At 36.5% G+C, this 16,187-nt stretch overlaps 1 pseudogene; it reads left to right on the plus strand.

Moving 5' to 3' along the window:
- Positions 1–7,059: 7,059 nt before the first annotated feature.
- Positions 7,060–8,194, plus strand: LOC140502471 (protein arginine N-methyltransferase 1 pseudogene; annotated as a pseudogene).
- The last annotated feature ends 7,993 nt before the right edge of the window (positions 8,195–16,187 follow it).

The raw sequence follows: 16,187 nt of genomic DNA on the forward strand, positions 1-16,187 counted from the left end.
ATAGAATTGCAATGATTTTTATAATGAATTCTATAGGTGAGAGGAGAGAGGGTACCCTAATTTTTAGTCCAGTATTCCATGTCATGTTGGGATTTTAAAATTCCTAAATATTGTAAACATGCAATAAATTGTCTAAATAATTTCCTGTGTTGGTGGAAGTAAACTCAAGTTGAATTAGTTCTTTAAGTTGAATAAGTGTCATCCTCATTATCTTGCTTTCACCTTCAATTGTCTTTCCAAGCTCTAAAAAATTAGTGCATAGATTAATTGTAATTCAGACCATTTCTATTTTTTAAAATTCAGAACTAATGAGATTTTATTATAGTAAATAAAATGTTGACGAAATTTACAACTACAGATTCGAAAGGGTGAAGAAATGAATGTTGAAGAAACAAACTGAAAAAAAATCTTCATTCATTGTTATCATTATTACAGAGTCTGGGAATATTTGATGAAGCAAGCAGCACTGAGTGATCCTGAAGTCACAGAAACTTAGATTTCAACCTGGAATGATTCACAGAATTCTCATCTAGGGGTTCTTAACCTGGGTTTGGTGAACTTGTTTTAAGAAATAAATGGCTGAATTCAGCAAGAGAGAACTGGTGAAGTATGAATGCAGATTGAAACATATTTTTTTCACCTTAAATATTTTCCTTGATTTTTATTGCAGCATGGATAATATAGAAATGCTGGACAAGATTTTAAATGTAGAGTTGATATCACATTTCTTCCCTTTTCAATGGTTGGGGGAGGGATGAAAGGGAGGGCGAAGAGAATTTGGAACTCAACATTAAAAAATAATGTTATAATAAATAAGGTATACATTTATTTTTTAATTGATAACTATATTTCAACATAATTATTTACTTTTGTAATTCTACTCATTTTATCTTATACACCTAAAATCACTATTGTGAAGAACCCAAAACTTTCACTAAACTGGCAAAAAGCTATATAACAGATCAAGCCCTACCATCTTATTTTATAAATGAAGAAATTCGGACCTAGAAAAAATGAAGTGACTTCCTTAAATTCATATAGGTAATAAGTGGTAAGCCAAGTACTCTGATTTCAAATGACAGATATATGTCAGTCTTCAAATCAGTATAAAAAATTAAATGTCTGTGATGTGCCAGGTACTGTGTGAAGATACAAAGAAAGGTGAAAGACGGACTCTTCCTTTTGATGGGCTCAGAGCCTAATAGGGAAGACACCATGCAAGCAACTTTGTATAAACAAGATCAATATAGGAGTTAAGGGAGTATTAAGTAATGAAGAGGAGTGTTATTTGACAAATCGAGGATTCCTTTTCTTTAAGAAGACCATTTCTTAGTCATATTTTTGTTCTCACCTCTTCCTCCCAAATTCAGTAGTCTAAACTTAAATATTATTGGAGGAATTAAAAATAGGTCTACCATAACTAAAAATAGCCAAATTTAATTCCCCTAAAATGGGTTAAGCTAAAGGGTTTTGGAAATTCCATCGTGGTGCTTTGTTAGTATTTGTGACTAAATCTGTAAAATCATTAAGAAAAAAAAAAAAACAATTAGTATTAAATGTGGAGGCTTTTTAAGGCTTGGCCCATAGAATTGATATAATCCCCAGAAAATGTTAGCCAAATGCTTGGAGACAATTGCACCCTGAGGCCTAACTCTAGTAGTAAATAAAAAAAAGAAAAAGAATTGAAATATAGATAGTCCTAGGACTAATGGTTCTTGATGGAGAGACACCTTGACACTATGAAAGAGTCAATGAAAATGACAACTGTGACAGATGGAAATGATGGATTTCTTGACACTCTTATATGCTCATGATGTTGGAGTTTCAAGAGATAAAACTGCTGAGTAAGTTTAGACTGGAGAATTGGCTCAATGTGAAAGATGTAGAGAGCTGATAATTGAAAGAAAAACATCTATCTATTTATATCTATATCCATGTGTGCATTATATATATATATATAATATGCATATATACACACATGCATATATATGTGTATAATTATATATGTATTATGAATGAATGACTTCCATGAGAAAAATATATTTTATGCTGCCAGTGTTATTCCAAGAAGAGCAAAAAATTGAAAAAAGGTTGAAAACATTGCCAACCCCCCCACACCCCCACCGCCCAGCAAACATTCATGTGAATTACCAGAATAGCTGACCTATCTGCAGGGAGTAAGGTACTTTGAAAAAGATTGTCCTGGTTTAAAAAACGCAAAGCAAAAATAATGACAAAAATACCAACAGTCTAGTTTTCTTTTTTAAATAATTTTTATCTTCCTTTTTTGTAATGTAATTCAATTTATGTTGCTTGCAGAAGAAAGCAGAGGCAGAAATTGCGCTCTTTCTCTTCATATAATGTTATTTATTGATCCTATTGTTGCTCATGCATTTGACAATGACAATGCTGACAGTGTTACAGTAGTAAGCATAGCTAAAAACACCAATGAATGACTGCATGTCCTTGGCATACTTTGTGCTTGTGGAGACATTAATTCAGTAGTCAATATCCACTGCAGAGTTAGCAAATTATAATATATGGCTGAATGCACAACTCATTGTTTTAGTCTTTTAGTGTATATATATATATATATATATATATATATATATATATATATATATATATATGTGTGTGTGTGTGTGTGTGTGTGTGTGTGTATTTACATATATATACACACACACACACATATAAACATACATATCTATCTATATCTCTATATCTATTCATATCTATCTATCTATAGATATATCTATCTATCTATTTATCTATCTATCTATCTATCTATATCTAGGTCTATCTATCTATCTATCTATCTATCTATCTATCTATCTATCTATCTATCTATCTATCTATCTATCTATCTGTCTATCTATATCTTGGACAGTGAACTGTGTCCCCAAAACTGATTAGGAGAAAGCATGCTTTTGGAAACCTGTGAAGCACTTTCACTGGTCCTAAGGGATTCACTTTTAAAAGTTCACCTTGTTAACATCAAAATGCTCTTAGAGATTCTATTTGGACACCATTTATGGAACTCCAGTGTCATAAAAAATAAAAATTTGCATATGATCCATAAGAGCAAGGTCCTTAATTTGATTCCAAGTGAGCTGACCATGATCAAGCTTCTGAAATACTATTCTACACATATTTGAGAATATTGCCCCATATATTCTCTGTCCCAGTCAAATACTAATAATTATTCCCTATTTTGACCTCCTCTCCTGTCTTTGTTCTTTTTTCTCACATGTTTGCACCATGACTATAATAAAGTCCTCCCTCCCTTCACATACATTTCTAATTTCATCTTGTAGAAATGGTCTGTTGGGGATATTTAGCCTTCAGAAGAGAAGTATCAGGTAGCCATGGTAACTGTCTTCATATCTTTGCTAAGATGGTCTTCCAAGCCTTTCCAGAGCTTATGCTCCATCAACTCAGCCTTTTTGAGAGTCTACGGTCACCTCCAAGCCAGGATGAGGTGGTAGACATCAGTGGAAGAATAAGTATAGAGAAGAGAGTGAATGAAAACTTTGATTAGGGTCATAAGAATTTGAACTGGAAAGGATCTAATTAGTTGACAAATCCAATCCCCTCATTTTACAGAGGAGCAAACAGGAAGCAGAGAAGGGAAGTGACTTGCCCGAGGTCACACAGGGACAAGTAGTAGAAATGAGCTTTGAATCCAGGTCCTCTGACTCCAAATCCAGAGCTTTTCCCCCCTTACTGCTCTCAAGAGCTGCTAGAAAAAGAAATGTATCTCCCTGCAGCCAAAATGTGATCATTGAATCTACAGATTCAAAGCTGGTGAGAACATTAGAAATGACCTAATCCAATCTCCCAGATGGGGAATTAGGCTTGGTACTAGAGAGAAGAACCAAGAACAATGAGTGGAAGTTGCACAGACATTAATATAAGCTTTATGCACATAGGACTTTCTAATGATAAATGATATACCTAGTGCAATGGGCTGCCTTTGAAAGAGTTGGTGGGTAGCTCCTTGGATTCCAAAGGATCCAAGAAGATTCTTTTCCAGGTACAATTTGAAATAGCTAACTTCTGAATTTCTTTAGAACTCTAAAAATCTTAGATTATTCTGTAATGAGTAGGTGCATGGTGTACATAAGTAGGCAACAGTGTAATCAACAATGACTTGGAAATTGAAGAGTGATCAAAGAGTTGTCACCAAGGACATGCATGATGAAAAAAAGGAGACATGACGGTCATGTAGGAAGAATGAGAGATAATAGAAGGAATCGGCACTCAAGTGTTTCCTTAGCACCTCTGAGATAGGACAATTACTAGAGAAAAGTGTCCAACATGCTAAATGATTACTTTTAGAAGGATCTACAAAAGAGTGTGATTGAGAAACATACAGAGGGAGAAAGCTTAGAAGGGACACAATCAGCAATATGGAAGGTAATACACTAATGAAGTCATAGATTCATGACAGTATTTAAATAATTATATCCCTCCCTGCTTGTTACAAAATCCATACATTTGCCTTATGAAACTTTGCTCTGAAAGAATCATCTCTTATGTTCAAAAATACTAGTTGGCCTGTTGCTTTGTTTTTCAACATGCCTCAACTAATGAAACAAAAGGAACACAGAGCTTCTCTGACTTGAATAGCCAGGAAATATAAAAGGGACAGTATCCTGTGCTTTCTATAAATATTTGGCTCTCTTTCACAATGTCTTTGTGTATCGAAATAAATAGGTATATTTAAATCTGATTGGATGACCGTACAAAAAGATAGCACAAATTGCATTGACTTCAATCTAAGGGGAATTCTCTAATAAATGACTTTAGGTATCTTATATTATCCCTTTTTGCCACTTATCAGGCTATGCTTAACCTAATTCATGGCACTGCAGATGATGCACTTTTTTCCCCATAGCCAATATTTACCCTATTTGTCATTTGCTATGTAGGAAAGATTCTTATTTTAGTATTGTTTAGATTACATGGTCTCAGAGACCTTTTTCAACTATGAGATTTCTGTGATTCTGTGAGTTGCCTGAAGTGACATAACAGGTAATTGGAAGAAATGGAATTAAAACTAGTATCTGACTGGGAATTCTTTTCTATAGATGTTTTCCTATGACATAGGTGTGAGTATACCAAAGATATTAGATGTCTATTTCAGGAATAATTCTATGCATATGTTGACCAAAATACTTTTAGACAATATACAGCATGATCTGTACACCTGACTTGAAGTCAGAGGACCTAGGTTTGAGCTGTGATGCCACTAATTTCCTTGTAGTGGCCACTTCACTTAATTTATCCAAGCTTCAAGTTCATCTCTGTACAACAGGGGGATAGTAGCAGACTGGAACAAAGTACTTCCCACAGTTCTTGTGAGGTAAACACTTTGCAAAATGTAAACAATTGTATGAATGTAAGTTATTATTACTAGTTTTATTTAATTGGAACAATTTCCTGTATAGCTATAAATGATCTAATAGCATATTTAGGGCTCTTACTGCATTCTGGCATGATCATAAATGGAATAGGCTGGAATAAAAGGAAATCTTTTATAATACTTGTATTCACACTATAAGTAGCAATAAGAATTGTGTTGGAAAAGACATCAAGCTTCTAACAAGTCTTACCAGTGCAATGCCCTTAAGGCATTTGGAAAATTTTAAGGGAAAGAAATAATTTTTGTGGAAATTAAAAGCCAAATATTTGATTTCGATACTTTGCCATGACCTCTACATTCTTCACATTATTTCTTATCCTTTTCCTGAAGATACTGTTCCATTTTTTAAATAATAAACTGTATTGTGGCTCTGAGTATTCCCATTCAAAAAGTCTCTGACCAGGATTTCTTTAGACATTGAGAACAATTGGATGCTAAGAGAATAGACCTGCATAGTTTTATTATTTCCTTTGAGGATGGATGATAGTGCGTCTGAAATTCTGTACGTCTCTGACTTCAGCCTAAAGAGAGAAACATCTATATCAGCATCAAGATGGTATCACAGTCCTCTGATTAACACATTAGATTAAATGTAAACATGCTTTGGAAGAAAAGTTTTCCCCCGGGTTCCTGGTCCCTAGAGATATCCTTGGTTGAGTCGTAAGGGATTACCTTCCTCTTCTCCACCCACTTATCATTTTCTGCTCACAGTTCTCCTGAAAAAAGAAACCATTGAAAATTTGATTTGTTTGGATCACAGTTTCCATGAGGTAATCTTCCATGCTTTTAAAAATTGTGCAAATCTTTATGCAGATTTTTGCTGCATGAAATTAAGCAGATGATCTGGGGGTGGATGTTGAAGTTCTGTTTTATTAATTGTACATTATTAAAGAAGACACAGGGCCACAGAATTCAACTCTGCTAGAGAGATAGAGAGCTAGAATAAATTGCTGATGGAAGAGGAGTTAATCAACAGTGAATGCCTTTAAGGCAGAGAAATTGAGAGATTAGGGGAAAAAGAGCCTGAAGTTTAGAGTCACTCATCGAATGACAAACTTTGTCTTAGTATTTGTTTGATAATTTGACGGGCAGCTTATATATTCTTTTTAGTTTCACACATTCCTTCTGTCATTCAACAAATAAATATTAAGTTTGACAAAAAATGACCTCAATTAGTATTGAAGTATTGATCAAGGAAGCAGAATGATAGTGGAAACAATGTAAATTCATAGAAAAAAAATCTGATTACAAATCTTGATTCTAATACTTGTTGCTAGTGTGATCTTGGACAAGTCACTGAAAATCCCTGAGGCTCAATTACTACATTTAGAAAAGGGAAATCCCTCTGATATCTAATTCACATTATTGGAAGAAATGACATGTATAAAGATTGGATAAAATTAGATAATATTTATGTAGCACTGTAAGGTTTCTATGTGATTGTGTGTATGTTTATGTATGGTATGTACAGGAATACACACACACAGGGTATCTATTTGAGACTGATTATGTAATTCAAATCCAACAGAGACTTATTAAACACCTATCGTATGTAGAAAGATCACTACCATGATAAAGTGAGTAGAGGAGTATCATTAAAAGCAGGAAGAAGTGGGGTCAAGTCACGGGGAGAGTAGATGGCAGCAGCAGCTGAGGCCACGAACTGCATCGTGGAGAGTTTTGTGGCCACCTTGGCTAATGGGATTAGCTTTCAGTTTCCATTTCAAGAAGTGTCGCATGCACAGACCGAGAGCAGTAAGAAGCCCAATGCCAAGGATATAATGTCCAAGGATTATTACTTTGACTCTTACGCCTACTTTGGCATTCATGAGGAAATGCTCAAGGACAAAGTGCAGACACTCACTTACTGCCATTTCATGTTACATAACCAGCAGTTGTTCAAGAACAAGGCGGTGCTGGATATTGGCTCTGGCCCAGGCATCCTCTGCATGTTTGTGGCCAAGGCTGGGATCTGGAAGGTCATTGGGATTGAGTGCTCTAGCATCTCTGACTATGCCATCAAGACTGTCAGGGCCAACACACTTGACCGTGTGGTGACCATTATCAAAGGGAAGGTGGAGGAAGTGGAGCTGCCCATGGATAAAGTGGACATGATTATCAGTGAGTGGATGGGTTACTGCCTCTTCTATGAATCCATGCTCAACACTGTTCTACATGCTCAAGTCAAGTGGTTGGCCCCCGATTGGCTCATCTTCTCTGACTGGGCAGCACTGTATGTGACCACCATAGAGGACCGGCAGTACAAAGACTACAAGATTCATTGGTGAGAGAACGTCCACAGCTTTGACATGTCCTGTATCAAGGACATGTCCATCAAGGAGCCTCGCATGAACATGGTTGACCCCAGGCAGTTGGTGACCTTATCAAGAAGGTAGACATCTACACAGTGTGCATGGATGACCTGACCTTCAAACGCCGCCCCCCCCCCCCCCCCCCCCCCCCCCCCCCCCCGTCTGCAAGTGAGGAAGAATGATTACATCCATGCCCTGGTTGCCTACTTCAACATTGAGTTCACCTCAGAAGCACACAAGCTCCTCCACAAGTCCTGAGTCCCCTTACATTCACTGGAAGCAAACTGTCTTCTCCATGGAGGATTGCCTCACAGTTAAGATGGGCGAAGAGATCTTTGGCACCATTGGCATGTGGCTCAATGCCAAAAACATCCAAGACCTCAACTTCATCCTCAACCTGGACTTCAAAGGCCAGTTGTGTGAGCTCTCATGTTCCACTGACTACGGGATGCACTGAGCTAGCCCTATGGACAGATCCCATGGGCCCCTGCCCCAGCTGGCCCAACTGCTCCAAGCCTCTTGCCTCAGCCAGCCCATCCCACCCCAGGGAACTGCCACCCTGGGGGCTGAGGAGGCCAGCTTGATTGTTCGAGGACCTCCTATAACCCCTTCCCCAGGCCACTGTCCTCCACTTCTAAGCCCCAGCTCCCTCTTGTGGGTGAGTGAGGGACCCAGGGGCTATGTTGTGACTGTTTTTTATGTTTTTATATGGCTGCATCCATGACAATAAGTCATCAGCTGGGAAAAAAAAAGCAAGAAGGAGAAGATACACAAACATATACATACATACATACATACATATATACATAGACACAGAACACTCTGTCTCCTCACCTTCATCTTTAGCTTCCTTTTGAATTTACCTCAAATCTCATCTTCTGCAGAAAGCACTTCCAATGTTGCTCCACTCCTCCCTTCCCTGATAGTACCTGCTCCTTGAGATTATCTTCCATTTGTGCTGTATATATCCCATAAGTACATAGTAATTTGCATGGTATCCCTTCCATTAGAATGTAAATTCTTTGAGGACTGGGTCCACATTTTGTTTTTGCTTGTTTCTCAATGGTTATTGCATGGTCTGGCATATGGTGCCATATAAATGCTTGGTGACATATGATGCACATAAATGCATGCATAAATATCATATACCAACTGTATACATGTATGTATGGATATAGACACATACATTTTGTTATATAATATATACACATATAATCCACACATCCATATCCATAACACACCCATACACACACATAATACGTACACACACACTTCTCAGAAATGATAGATTATATTTGCATATGTATATATGTACAGCTCTTTAAGGTTTTAATGTGATACGTGTATGTACACATAAATACATATGTATAGCTACACATAGACAAATGGATCAGATTTATTTATGGCTATAAATGTATTTATAACATGGAAACATGTAATATAAGCATATACTTGTGAATAAGTTCACATATATGTATATACATGCATATACATTTAAAGACAGATATCTACTTAGATGTGGATGTATATAGATAGATAGATAGATAGATAGATAGATAGATAGATAGATAGATAGATGGATAGATAGATGGATAGATAGATATTACATTGAAACCACAAAGGGCCACATAAATATTACTCAGAAAATGATGAGGTAATTAAAATTCAACAAAGCCTTTATATCTAGAGAGATAGTTGAGTACAGAGGATAGAAGACCAATATCATCCATGAAGATCTCGGTTTCAGTTGCAATTTTGACACATTTTGACTTTATGACCTTGGGAAAGTCATTTAACCTTTCAAGACTAGAAGCCAAAGAAAAGATACTTACCTACGTGGGTAGAAGTTTTGCCACCTGGGACATTCCTTTATCTATGAAATTACAAGACCAATCCTTATCCAAATCCTATTGTATGTAAAACCCTGTGCTAAGGGCCAGGGATGTATTTTGATTGATCTGTGATTCAAATAATGTGAGTACTTCATATAGTGGCATAAACTGCAACACATCCATGCTTTCTCATGGTATTGAACTCTCCCACTTTCTCATAAAATCTCCTTAGGGGTTTGTCCCATGCTTGAAGCATTCCTCTAGATCTTTTGATATTGAGTGGACTAACTGAGCTCAAGGGCTTTTCCACTATTCACACTCACTTAATGACCAGTTTGCCCTCTTTTATTATTATATATCTCTTTGTTGATATTCTTTGTACTCTTTCTGTGAAATTATTTGCTAGCATTATGTTGCAAAATACTCCACTAATCAAATGTCTCTCTATTGACCTTTGAATGATCTTCTATTTCAGGACTTTGAAGACCATGGGGTTCTTCAACTCACACAACATCACCAAAAGAATATAGTTCCTAAAAAGAAGATACTTTTCTCAGGGAGGGATAATTAAATAGTTTGAACAATTTCCTAAAGAAATTGAATCTGATATTCTCCTTTTATTCAATTTTGGATATAGTTAATTACCCATTCACAGTATCTATAGAAAAAAACTTATATATTGATAAGGATATTGATGGCAGTGACATAAGATTACAAAACTGTACATAATTATCTGAACAATACATATTTTTCATATGCTTGCTTTCATTTGTGTAAAGTTAGGACAATGCAATGTTGCAGGGCATCATCCATTCTCTGTGATAATGTCCAGAATGTTTGGTAAGCTTTTTTCCTCCATTTTATATTTTAATTGATTTTTACTAATCATAGACACATCAAACAAATTTATTTCTGTTGTTGATATGAGGAATTAAATTGAAAGGATTTGGAAATTTATTTTTCATGTAGACTGAAGAACAAGAAAGCATCAAAAATGTCTGAAGCTTTGATCTTGAGTAACTGAGAAAATCGAGACATGGTTAATATTTTTTCCTTAATAGCATTTTATTTTTTTTTTCCAATTACATATAAAGATAGTTTTCAACATTCATTTTTGTAAAATTTTGAGTTCCAAATTTTTTCCCTCCTCTCCTCCTCTCCCCCATCCCCAAGACAGCAAGCAATCTGGGATAGGTTACACATGTACAAACATATTAAACATATTTCCACATTAGTTGTGTTGGGAAAGAAAAAAATCAGAACAAAAGGGAAAAACCATGAAAAAGAAAAAAAAAACAAAAATAAGTGAAAACAGTATGCTTAAATCTGCATTCAGACTACAATTCTTTCTCTGGATGTGGTTAGCATTTTCCATCATTAGTCTTTCAGAATTGTCTTGGATTATTGTTTTGCTGAGAAAAGTTAAGTCTATCATAGTTAATTACTGCACAGTGTTGTTGTTATTGTGTGCAATGTTCTCCTGGTTCTGCTCACTTCCCTCAGCATTACTTCATGTAACTCTTTTCAGATTTTCAATATGAAATATGCCTGTTCATCATTCTTATAGCACACTACCTTCATATACCACAACTTGTTCAGGAGACATGGCCAGTATTAATAATGTTAATGTTAATAATAATATGTCATAAAAAGGGGTCATTTAGTAGGGTGAGTTCAATTTTAGACATTGTCTATTTCAGATGCTGACAGGAAATCCAGGCAGGATAGGCAGGAAGCTAATGAAATTGTAGACATGGAGATTTGGAAAAAGATTGATGACAGAGACCAAGTTTGTGACTTATCTACATAGAGGTTGTAACTGAAATAACAGAAGTAGTTAGGACCAGCAAGAGCAAAACTAAAGAAAGGAGGAGAGCAGAATTCCAGTGGCAGAACATTGGTGGATGCCTATATTAAAGAGGTGGGAGGAGGATAAGGATCCATAAGAAGCATCATAAAAAAGATTAGTATGGAGGTGGAGTAGAAGCAGAGACCTGGTTGAGCCCTCCCCTAAACCCTCAAAATACCCGTAAAAAATAACTCTAAGCAAATTATAGAGTGGCAGGCGCCACAAAATGACAAACTGAATCAAATTTCTAGCCCAAGACAGTCTGGAACATCAAAAGGAAGGGTCTATCACATGGGTAGGAGCAGAGCATAGTCCAGTATGGGCCATGCTGGTACACATAGGTTTGGAGCAAGCCTTAGGGGATTGAATTACTGGCAGCTGCAGTGGTTTCCAGACTTCTCAACCCAGAAATGCCAAAGATAGCTTCAAAAGTCAGTGGAAAAGGTCTCTTACCTGTGTAAGAAAGGAGTGTGGTCCTAACCCAAGCCCTACCCCCAGGGTGGTGGTAGCCACTGCTGCAGCTGTGACTGCTTTGGGAGTTCTAGGCCCAGAGACAGTGGGGGAATTGAGCAGCTGATATGGGTGGTGGTCCTAGGGCAAGTAGGAGTGCTGGCATGATAGAGCTTGTGGCAGCCTTGGAGAGAGAATCCTCACAGTTGTAAGGCAGAAAAGAGTGCTTGTAGTTACTCACAGACCAGAGTACAGGCAATGACAGGAGTAAGCACCTCTCCTCTGATCATACCACATTGGAAAAACTGAAAATTTCCAAGTCCTAGAAATATCTCTAAAAACAATTGCACAAAACCGCTGAAGCTTGGGTCGTTGCATCCTCTCCTTAACAAAGAGCTTAAAAGTCAAGTAATTGGCTAAGAAAATGAGCAAATTGGGAAAAACAAGATTATAGAATCCCATTTTCTTGGTGAAAAGATATTTGCTTACATCCCTGGTGACAAGGAAGATCAAAACATATAACCAAAAGAAGACAATAAGGACAAAGGTTCTGCATTCAAAGCCTCCAAGACAAATATGAATTGGTCTCAGTCCATGGAAGAGCTCAAAAAGGATTTTGAAAATCAAGTAAGAGAAGTAGAAGAAAAATTGGGAAGAGAAATGAGAGTGATACAAAAAAAAAAAATGACAAATAAAGAGTCAACAGCTTGCTAAAGGAGACCCAAAAATGTTGCAGAAAATGACACCTTTAAAAATAGACTAACCCAAATGGCAAAAGAAGTCCAAAAAGTCAATGACGAGAAGAATGCCTTAAAAAGCAGAATGGGTCAAATGGAAAAAGGAGACGCAGCAGCTCACTGAAGAAAATAATTCCTTTAAAATTAGAATGGAGCAAATAGAAGTTAATGACATTACGAGAAATTAAGAAATTATAAAGCAAAATGAAAAAATAGAAGACAGTATGAAACATCTCATTGGAAAATAAACTGACCTAGAAAATAGATCCAGGAGAGACAATTTAAAAATTATTGGACCACCTGAAAGCCATGATCAAAAGCAAAGCCTAGACATCATCTTTAAAGAAATTATCAACGAGAACTGTTCTGATATTCTAGAACCAGAGGGGAGAATAGAAAAGGAAAGAATTCAGTGATCACCTCCTGAAAGAGATTCCAAAAGTAAAACTCCCAGGAATATTGCAGCCAAATTTCAGAGTTCCCAGGTTAAGGAGAAAATATTAGAAGCAGCCAAAAGTAATTCAAGTGTTGTAGAAACACAATCAAGATAACACAGGATTTAGCACCTTCTACACTATGGAATCAAATGGCTTTCAATATGATATTCTGGAGGTCAGAGAAGCTAGGATGAAAACCACGAATCACCTACTGAGCAAAAGTGAGTATAATACTTCAAGGGAAAAATGGTATTTCAATGAAAGAGAGGACTTCCAAACATTCTTGCTCAAAAGACCAGAGCTGAATAGAAAAATTGACTTTCAAATACAAGAATCAAGAGAAACATGGAAAGGTAAACAGGAAAACAGGAAAGAGAAATTATAGGGGAACTATTAAAGTTGAACTGTTTACATTCCTACATGGAAAGATGATATTTGTAACTCATGAGGCCTTTCTCGTTTTAGGGTAGTTGGAGGAAATTGCATATGAATGTATGCATGTATATATATACACACACACACACACTTATGTACATGTGTGTATGTGTATGTATATATATATACATATGATGCACGTATGTATATGTATGTGTGTGTGTACAGATAGAGAGCACAGGATGAGCTGAATATGAAAGGATGATATCTAAAAAAATTAAGTGTTGAGAGGAATGTACTGGGAGAAAGAGAAAGGGAGAGGTAGAATGAAGGAAATCACCTCACATAAAAGAGGCAACAAAGAACTTCTATAATGGAGGGGAAGATAGGGAAAATGAAAGGGAAAAAATGAGCCTTCCTTTCATCAGATTTGAATTCAGGAGGGAATAACATACCCATTCAATTGGGTATGTAAATCTATCTTGCCCTGCAGGAAAGCAGGGAGGGAAGGGGATGAGAGGGGGAGATAATAAAAGGGAAGGCAGATTGGGCGAAGGAGTAACCAGAAGCTAACACCTTTGTGGAGGAATAGATCAAAGGAGAAAATAGAATTAATAGAGGACAGGACAGGATAGAGGGAAATACAATTAGTCTTTCTCAACATTACTGTTACGGAAGTATTTTGCATGACTGCACATGTATAACTTATGTTGAATTTCTTACCTTTTCAGTGAGGGTGGGTGGGGAGGGAGGAAGGGAGAGAATGTAGAACTCAAAGCTTTAAAAATGAATGTTAAAAATTGTTTTTACATGCAACTGGGAAATATAATATATAGGCAATGGGGTATAGAAATCTATCTTGCCCTACAGAAAAATAGAAGAGAAAGGGATATGAGAAGTGGAGGGGTGTAATAGAAAGGACAGAAGACTAGAGGAAGGAGTAATCAGAATGTGCACTGTCCTGGGATGAGGGGAGGGTAGAAATGGGGAGAAAATTTGAAATTCAAAATCTTGTGAAAGTGAATGCTGAAAAATAAAAATAAATAATTTTCAAAAGATTAGTAAGAGAGATAGTATAGATAGATGAACTACTGAAATGAAGAGATTTTGTCAAGAAAGGATAGGCTACAATGTCAAATCCTACAAAAATTCTTTGCAAGATAAAAGTATAAAGCAGGGAACATTGCACTTAGTGATTAGAGTCCAGTAGTGGCCCAAGGAAATGCTGTTTCAGCCACAGGGTAGGGAGAAAAACAGATTTTCATGGACTGTGGTGTTAGATAGAGTAGCAGTTAGTGGCAGTAGAGTGAGTGGCAGTGAGGGTAGACCACTCCTTGTCGAGTTTTATCAGTGAGGAGGAGGAGAAAGATAGTTTTGAGGATAAGGTAGAGACAATTTTAGAAAGACAGTCTGTCATCTTTTTTTTTTTTTTCTAGAGATTGGAAAAAACAAGCAACGGATAGATATGAGGACATTGATTATATAGAGGAGTAAAAGTGTGTGTGTGTGTGTGTGTGTGTGTGTGTGTGTGTGTGTGGTGGGAGGGGGGTTTGTGGAGTTCATGTTGTATGAACCTCAGAGCTGAGGCTATTCACATTAAGGAAGGGATTGAGGTGGAATTTTGAAAGAAGGTAAAGTTTGGAATACATATCATACCTTGTATTATAGTATACTGAGCTCCACTGAGGTCAAAAAGTTGACATTTATTGTGAATCCCATAAATATAGTAGTATGATTTCTTCCAGCTATTCTGGAATGGAAGGAAATAAATATTCAAGCAAAAGCTTAATAGAAAGAAACAGTGGAAGGTCAAGAGACCCAATCTAAGGGTAAGGAACATTAATTTTTTTTCTGTTTCCCCTTCCTGTTTCTCTATTTTTTTACATTTAAAAATTATTTTTCATTCTGAACATTCACTTCCTTACGGTTTTGAATTTCAAATTTTCTCCTTATCTCTCCCCTCTCCTCACTCCAAGATGGTGTGCAATTTGATATAGAGTCTCCATGTACATTTCTATTAAATCTATTTTCACATTAGTCATGTTGTAAAGAAGAATCAGAATCAATGGTAGAAACTATCAGAAGGAACAAATAAAAATAAAAAAAAGAGAAAGAAAATAAAGAAACTTCACCTTCAAGCTTTGTGAGATAATGTTGTGGGAGGAGGGGAAGAAGAATATTCAATTAGAGAGACAGCAATGAATTCAAAGGAATTAGTTTCAAAAGGCACAAGAGTAGGTGTGGTCATAGAATGGTAGGAACATGGGATACTGAGAGCAATAAAATGGAAGTGGTAGAGAAACAGATTTGAGCTTAATATAACAGGGGAAAAGTTCCTAAAAATGAGAGATATTCAGCATCTGAATGAGATATTACTGGAGGTGGCAGTTTCCCCCCAATAATAGTCTTCAAACAAATGTTGATTATTTCATTTCCCACCAGGCTTCATTCTTCTGGACTTCTCTGTTACGTTCTAGAAAGCTCTTCAACCTGCAAGATACTTAAACTCTGGAAGTCATATTTCAGGAGGACCCTTTGACTCTGGGATCCCTCTCTCTCTGGCTGGTGGCCTCCTTATACAGCTTCCACATATGAAGAGTAGAGCACTCTCTTCATTACCTACAAGTCTTTACTCCTCTGGACATCTCCATTATACACCCCCCATTGGGTACCTTCTCTTTCTTCTTCCTTTTCAGTTTCCCTTTATATGCTATCTTCCCAATTAAAATGTAAACTCCTTGAGAGCAGGAACTATATTTTTGTGTATATT

This window comes from Notamacropus eugenii, chromosome 4 (genome assembly GCF_028372415.1).
Source record: "Notamacropus eugenii isolate mMacEug1 chromosome 4, mMacEug1.pri_v2, whole genome shotgun sequence".
Lineage (NCBI taxonomy): Eukaryota > Metazoa > Chordata > Mammalia > Diprotodontia > Macropodidae > Notamacropus > Notamacropus eugenii.